The sequence below is a fragment of the Nycticebus coucang genome, chromosome 22 (assembly GCF_027406575.1).
Source record: "Nycticebus coucang isolate mNycCou1 chromosome 22, mNycCou1.pri, whole genome shotgun sequence".
NCBI classification, from domain to species: domain Eukaryota; kingdom Metazoa; phylum Chordata; class Mammalia; order Primates; family Lorisidae; genus Nycticebus; species Nycticebus coucang.
The window spans coordinates 32,060,833-32,068,945 of NC_069801.1; the positions used below are offsets into that span (position 1 = coordinate 32,060,833).

Here is an 8,113-nt window from a genome sequence, read left to right on the forward strand (position 1 = left end):
CAGCTCGGCCCTGCACACAGCCCACCCTGAGGCTGCTGGGGACTGGGGGGCCCGGGGGCTGCTCCTTGCCTGTGAGCTGGGGGCTTTAGCAAGATCAAAAGATGTTCACAGCCATTATCTCCTTGGATCCCCATGCTAAGGCAGCTAGGGACATTGTTGCTGCATCTCAGCTAGGGATCTGCAGCTCAGAGAAGTGAGAAGGCCTACCCAGTGTGACGGTCACAGAGCTCATAAGTAAAAAAAGTCCAGCTTTCAACTCAGGACTCATGAATCTTAATCCAGGATTTTGTCCCTCTACTGTCTACACAACCTCTATTTAAAAAAAAAAAAAAAATTATCTACTTTTCTCGCCAGCCATTAATAGTGAAAAGCAGGAAGTAGGTAGATGGAGGTGGGAGGGAAAAAGGGAAGAATATGAAAGAAGCTCTGTGACAGCATCACAGCTCCATAGAACCTCACCATAGGCCCCAACAGGGCACCCGAGTGTGCCAGACGTGTTCAAGATACTGGACCTTTGCCAGCTCTCTGAGCTCAAGGAGTCCTAGTCTGTTCCAAGTAACCCCACCACATCCTGCTACAACTGATTGGCCTGGAACAGCCCCTGAACCTTCAAAAGCGGCTGGTCCATAGGTCAGCTGCAAAAGATGGCTGTGGCCAGATGACCTCTGTACGAAGAGCTTGAACAGGAAATGAGGAAAGAGGATGCTGGCTGCAAGCAGGGCCACTGGGTGCAGCTGGGTGATTTGTTTCTGGGGTTGCCGTACAAATTACCATAGTAGAGAGCCTTAACACAACAGACCTATTCTCTCCTAGTTCTGGAAGCTAGTAAGTCTGGCAGCAAGAAGTCTGCAGGGCTGTGCCCTTTCTAGGGAAGACTCTTTGCTTACCTCCAGCTTCTGATGGTTGCTGGCACTCAACATGGTGTTGCCTGCTTGGTGATGGCATCCCTCCCACCTCTGCCTCCAGCTTCACGTGGTCATCTTCCCTCTGTATGCTCTGTGTATCTCTTGAGTTTTTTTTTTTTTGTTGTTGTTGTTGTTAATAACACTTTAATCATATGCACATAGGGGGATAAAGGGAAACACCAGGCTGACTGGGGAAGGGAGCAGGGTATTCTTCCTTTGTCCCAGTGTCTGCTTTGCACAGTTCTGAGATCACACACATAACTGGGGGCGGGCTGGGAAGTAGAATAAGGCAGAGGACTGAAGAGACAAAGGCAAGGAGGGAGAGGAAGGGCTTGCAGTAATCTCAGGCAGTGGACTCTAACACAGATTCACTCAGGGCAAGGTCCCAGTAGTGTTCAGCCCCAGGCTTTTTGAAATGCTCGTGAGCCATGTTCTCTGTAGGGCACTGAACTTCATCTCTCCAAAGCTCTGGTCGTTGGCTGTCCCCTCCCAGACTAGTACACATTTGTTGGTTTTCTTCACAGCTTTCTCATCAGATTCCTCATCATCGCCTCCCTTCTTGTTAGATGTCTGTTCATCCCACTTTATCCGACGCAGCAGAAGATGCTTACATTTCTTCTGGGCTTTGGGGCCCCTTCCACTACTACCGCGTTGACGTCCTTGTGCAGTACCACCACCCCTGTCAGGTACAGTTGCCCAGCATTGGCCTCAATCTTGAACTTCTTGGCTGGGTTGCTCAAATTTCTAACTCTATACACAGATATGTGTACCCCCTGTGAAATGTCTTCTTTGAGCTTTTTAATTTTCTTGACCTTTCTCTGTTCTGCTGTAAGTTTTCAGGCAGCGTGAGCCTCTTCATGCACTTTCTGTCTTTTTGCCATTTGAGCTTTGGCATGGGCTTCTACCTTCGTGAGGTCTTGAACAGCTTCTGTGCCTAATACTCGCATCAGATTAGAAATTCTCACTTTGGGTTCTGGAGGAGGCATCGGCCCGGCCTGACTTTCTCTTGTAGTTCTTTCTGTGCTTCTCTCCTTGTCTGCTTCCAAAGTTTCTTCTGTTCCTTCCTGGTAAGATACACCCCCAGAGTAACTGGTGTGTCATTGTCAACTGGAGGATTAAGCTGGGCTGGATGTTCAACAAGATTTGTGATTCCAAAATAATCTTCTCTCTTGGGATTTTCCTCTGTAAGGTCAAAGCCGTTGGGGATGATGTAAGAGTCCCATCACTCAACTTCAGGGATCTCTCCTTCCTTTAATTCCTTTTTAGGAGCAATGAGAGCGAGCCTAGTGGAAGTGTGGATGCCTGTTTTTTGAATTGCCTGTGAGATCTCTGCCTGCAGCTTCTGCAGTTGAGCCTTGGTCCGTAATCGCCGAGCAATCTTCTCAAATTTGCCTTTGTCATGGAATCGAAAAGTTCATCTCTGGCATTGTGAAGGGGCAATTGAAACTCAGGGGTCAAAAAACGTATTGGAGTCCATATCTTCTGATGGCTCTCCTTTTAGCTGTTGCTTAAATTGTTCCCTTTTCACAGCACAAATATTGGCCTTACGAGTAGGCATTACGAGTAGGCAGTCTCCTTGCCTGTTGCATCTATAGTGCGACCCTGTTCATCTAGGATCAGTGGTGTAGGCTTCGTTTGATCTTTTAACTCCACCTTCGGGGGAGCAATGCCCATAGCATGGAGATTAGCCAGGCCCACCATGTTGGCATTGCCAGTGAGTCCTGGCTTCAGTGCCAGCTGGGCTTGGATTCGAGCTTGTAGTTCAGCTGCTTTCCTTGCTTTCTCAATGGCATCATTCATGAAAGTGGCAGCCTGGGAGGGCTGGATAGTGTTGCCAGTTGGAAGTCTCTCTGGTTGGGAGGGAGGAGGAGTCTTTGGCTGAGGTGTAGGGAGGCTAATGAAGCTCAGTTGTTTTTTTCTCTCCTCAATTTGTTGTGTTGCTGCTTCCGTCATCTGTTTGATCTGGACCTTAGTCAGCATACCCGGGCTCTTTGATGGAGGACCAGGGATCACCTCTCGCTCTTCTTCCACTTCCTCAAAATGGGGTATTCGTCGCTTCTTTACTCCCGAAGATACTTTGGAAATCTCAGAGTCATCACCAAACACCTCCTTCAGCTCTCTTTTTCTGCTCCTATCACTGCTAGACTTGGAATGCCTAGAGCTTCAGCCCTCCTCCACAGCCTCAAATAGTTTGTCCACAAATCGGAGAGTAGAATCATCAAGAAAAGGTTTTAGATGGTTGGCTGCCTTCTTGTCCGTGCCCTTCCCCACACAGTTCAGTGCTGCTGTTACCACTGCAGGCTCTGAGAAACCCGGTACTCTCTTCACTGTCTTCTCTATCCATGGTTTCAGCTCATCCAGCTCCCTCTTAGACAGTGCCACTAAGAAGGAAAACAATAGCTCAAGTGGGATTTAATACTCACAAACTTCAGCCCCTGAGACCTTGAGTCTTTTCTTAAATGGATGCCAGCGATTGGATTTGGTCTATTATGGGGGTGGAGGAAGTATATCATTTTGGTATATATGGATTATAGCGAGGGCTGCCATGATAAATGGCAGGATGAAGTGGAAGGCAAAAAATCGTGTAAGGGTGGCTTTATCTACTGAGAATCCCCCTCAGATTCATTCTACTAGGCTTGTCCCTACATAGGGGTTTGCTGAGATATTAAACCCAAGTCCTTCATTTGTAAGTTGCTTAAATCTGCAAAAACTTTATTTCCAAATAAGGTCACAATACAGGTACCAGAACTTAGGACCATAACATGTCTGTTTATGGCGCACATTCAACTCACAACCCTGGCAACACTAGGGCGGTAGAGGACCCAGGGACGGCTGCCTCCAAGGCCTCCAGTGTTCCTTCAACTTAAAACTCCCTCCAGGTACAGGACCTTCAGGGTCCCTGGGAGAGCCCTACATTCAGCCATTCTCCTTACAACACCTCCCCTGTGCTTATGATGGTTGATAGGAAGTCATTCTTTGCAAATAAAATGAGCCACAAATAAAACTGAGTTTAATGTTTTTCTCCTATGAATTTGCTTAATTTTATAATTAAAAGAAATTAATATACTTGAGAGGGTCCTTTTTGTTGAGAAGTAGAACATTTTTCCCATGTACTGGCCCAGCCCCATCACTGTGATAATTTCTTTTTTTCCTGAAACAGCCACCTCTTGTCACCAGGATAAATTGAGCATGCCCAAGACACACGAAGGAAGCCTGGATTAGAATCACTGATGCACTCTGAGGTGGACCCCAAAGAAATCAAACTAGGAACACAGCATTCTTTCAGCAAGTGTGAAAAGCTGCCTCCAGAGGGCTGGCCCTTCTGAGTCATGGCTGTGTGGGAGGGTCTGGCACCAGCTGTCCCACTCACTGGGTTTGGGTTTTCTGAGAAGTCACACTTCATGCAAGTCAAACAGTCTCAAGGTGATGGCTGGAGTCCTCCGTTCCCTCTCGTCCTCAGTCATCCTCATCCTCCATCCTCCCAGCCAGTGCACACACTTCTCCATGCTGAAAGTTCCTCCTCCTTGATGTCCCTTCTAAATATTCTGCCTGAGGAGGAGGGACAGAACGTCCCTGCGCTCCGAAAGGATCAGCTGCCATGACTGTAATTGTGTAAATTCCATACAGTATTTCATAGAAATTTCATACATAATTATATGAATTCAAGGTATGTTTATTAAGAAGACTGATGCGTGTGTGCATGTGTGTGCATGTGTGTGTGTGTGAGAGAGAGAGAGAAAGAGAGAATGAACATGGAGGGGAATCCCATGATTAGGAGGCTCCTGAAGGCTCAGCGCCTGTAGCACAGTGGTTACAGCGCCAGCCCCATACACCGAGGCTGGCAGGTTCAAACCCAGCTTGGGCCAGCTAAACAACAATAACACCTGCAACCAAAAAACAGCCAGGCATTGTGGCGGGCACCTGTAGTCCCAGCTACTTGGGAGGCTGATGCAAGAGAATCTCTTAAGTCCAAGAATTGGAGGTTGCTGTGAGCTGTGATGCCACAGCACTCTACCCAGGGCAACATAGTGAGACTGTGTCTCAAATAAAAGATCCTGAAAACCTTGTATCTGGACCTTCCCTGACTTCATGAGACCCTTGCAGCCTGTCTGAGCACCCCTGAGTACCCCTTGGAAAATTTTGAAAAAATCTTCTAAAATCTTCAGACCCACTACTGGCTGAAACCAGTGCTCATCCCCTTCCTATGAACTCTGTGCTTTTGTGGGAAAATATACAAATCACAGCACTTCCCCTTCACGAGTACAGCACAAACAACAGAGCCCAGGGAAATCTGAGTGGCAGGTAGGGAGGGGGTTGTCAAGCCTGGGTCTCTCCTGCCCCCTCCTCATACTCGTAGGTCCCTGCTAATCCTCACTTGTACCCTCAGTTGCAGTCCCCGCCTCCCTTTGAGCTCAGGGGGTAGGAACTTAAGGTACAGCCAGGCTCAGGACACAGCACCAGCACTACTAGATTAGACCTTGACTTTGCTCTTTGGTTTTCAGCTTCTGATTTTTATCTGAGTCCTGTCTACTCCCACAAGACCTCTTAGACTGGGGTCCAGCTTTTTTTACTGTTACTTTCTCTCCCAGGGACTGTGGTCACAACAAAATTTAGATCATGGGCTAGGACATTGCCAGCTGCCCACAACCCTCCATGCAGAGTGGGTCACAGGTGGGTGGAGGGGAGTGACAGTCACTCAAGGTCTCCCTTTCAGCCCTCCCCAAGCGGCCAGCCTTGCTTCCCAAGGCAAAACAGATTTCACAACATGAGGCTGGCACAGAGGTGAGATTTCCTTGGTGCCATTTCAGGCCTTTCCCTCAAAAAAATCCAGCACTGAACACTCAACAACTGGCTGCCAGAACATTTCCAGGGGTAGGAATAAACAGAGAACTACTGCTGCTTTTCCAAGGTTTCCAGAACATAGAAGAGTCCTTAAAATCATCCAGCCAAATGCACCATGTTACAGATGAGAAACTGAGACCCCCAACTCTAGACTGTGCAGGAAGGCCAGGTCGGGGAAGGCACGTATCCATTAACTGTGCACGGTGAAAACTACTCTAGACCGAGCATTAGAGATGCAGCCTCTGCTCTTAGGAAGCAAACGTCCAGGGAGGACAGAGCAGAGACACAAATGTGATCCTATGGAGGAAGTGCCGGGATGGTGGAGGCACATGAGGGGCTGTGCAAGCCAGGACAGAGGCCTCCAACTCTTGGGGGAGCCAGTGAAGGCCCCGGAAGTGGTCTGCACTTTCGAGACAATATTTGCCCAGCTTATCTCACCTTTTCATTTCCAAACTACTTACAGTGGCAGATTGAACTAGAGAATCTGATGGCATAGAAATAGGAAATGGCTTAATTTTTCTCCAGCCACTGCCTTCAGACATGCTCCACCTCACTTCCCCACAACGCTCTTCCCCCTCCCATCTCAGGCCAGACTCGGAGCCTTCCTCTCACTTTCAGTCATGAGAACATTCTCTGCTGGGAGACAAAACTTATTTTAAGGTATTAAAAAGGCCAAAGCTATCCAAATAAAAATTGTTAAAATTGAAACTTCAGTCTTGCATATGATTCAAAGCCACTGCCTTCCCTAGCTCAGAGCTCATTCTTGGCTCTGAGGAAATGGCGTGGCCCCCTGGACACAGAGAATGGATATGACCTGTGGACATGTACACATGGAGAAGGGTGTGACCTGTGGACATCTGGACATGGAGGAGGGTGTGACCTGTGGATGTCTGGACATGGAGAAGGGTGTGACCTATGGACATCTGGACATGGAGGAGGGACATGGAGGAGGGTGTGACCTGCGGACGTCTGGACACGGAGGAGGGTGTGACCTGTGGACGTCTGGACACGGAGGAGGGTGTGACCTGTGGACGTCTGGACATGGAGGAAGGTATGATTTATAGACGTCTGGACATGGAGAAAGGTGTGACCTGTGGATGTCTGGACATGGAGGAAGGTATGATTTATAGATGTCTGGACATGGAGAAAGGTGTGACCTGTGGATGTCTGGACATGGAGAAAGGCATCATCAGATAAGGCTTGGAAGTTTCTGCAGCTCAGCAGTTCTCTGGCTGAAGAATGAGATGCCCGACTATACTCGTGACGACATCCTTGGCTCAGACTGAGTAATTCTTTGGAGATGCTGCCACCTCTCCTGGGGTGCAGAGACATCCCTTCCCCTTATCTTCATCGTGGGCACAGAGGGAGAAGGCATCTTCTTCCTCATTAAGCCAACACTTCACTCCGCCTCCAAGTTTCCCCCTTCAATGAGCTTTCTAGTTCTCTCTATATGGGCTGAAGGCAGATGCCAGGGAAAAGACTGGGGTCTGTTCAGTCACCTTTCTGGAAGCCCCACAAAGAAGATCCTGCAGCAACTGTTTCCATCTTAGGTGCGTTGGCCAACACGTCAGGATAGCAGGAAGGTCAGTGCAGTATCTTATTTCACATACATTATTGCTTTAGCAGAGAGTGCAGCTGCTCTAATTCCTAGACTTGAGATATCAGGATTCTAGCCCCTCTGTCTTATGATGGCATCTGAGGTCCAGAAAGAAGAACTTGGCCCCGCGGATCAGGGACAATCCCCAGAGCTCAGCCCCTGCTTTCCCCCCAGATTGCCTCCACCAGACCAGTGAACCATCGCTCTGTGGACAGTGTGCTCAGCATGGTCTTCTATTTACCAAAAGTCAAGGCCTCTGGAAAAGCCCAAGGCCCGGGGCTGTGGTGCTGACTGGGGGCTGGGGGCAGGGGGTAGATCTCTGGCTCCAGGAAAGGGAGCTAGAAGCTAATGCCAGGCAGGTTAAGAGCCCTAGAGGGGAAATGTGACAGTAATTAAGGAGGAAGCTGGCCTTCTTGTCCTGGGTCATGACCACTCCCAGGAGTCTCTGTTGAGGTCACTTGAAGCGGAAGATTGTATCCAGCCAGACAGTGGAGGCATAAGCCCAGCAAAGTGTTCAGGACAGCTTTATTTAATTCCCCATCCATATGGAAATGCCCTCCACTGAATGGTTTGGAAGCCACAATTGCATTAGCTGTCTGGAGCTCCCATAAGCTCAATCAAGCCATAATCAAGGATCTTCTGTGATTGTCCATTATCTGCCTCTCAGCCAGAGAGGCACGTTCTTGAGGGAAAGTGATCAGAGAGCTGCGTTCCTGGCACTAATTACATGCTAGGCTGCATCTGTGTCCCTCCTGTGGCTGTCAGGAAC

At 48.7% G+C, this 8,113-nt stretch overlaps 1 pseudogene; it reads right to left on the reverse strand.

Annotated features, from left to right (window-relative positions):
* Positions 1-1,248: 1,248 nt before the first annotated feature.
* LOC128574687 (U4/U6 small nuclear ribonucleoprotein Prp3-like) lies at positions 1,249-6,369 on the reverse strand (annotated as a pseudogene).
* Positions 6,370-8,113: the final 1,744 nt, after the last annotated feature.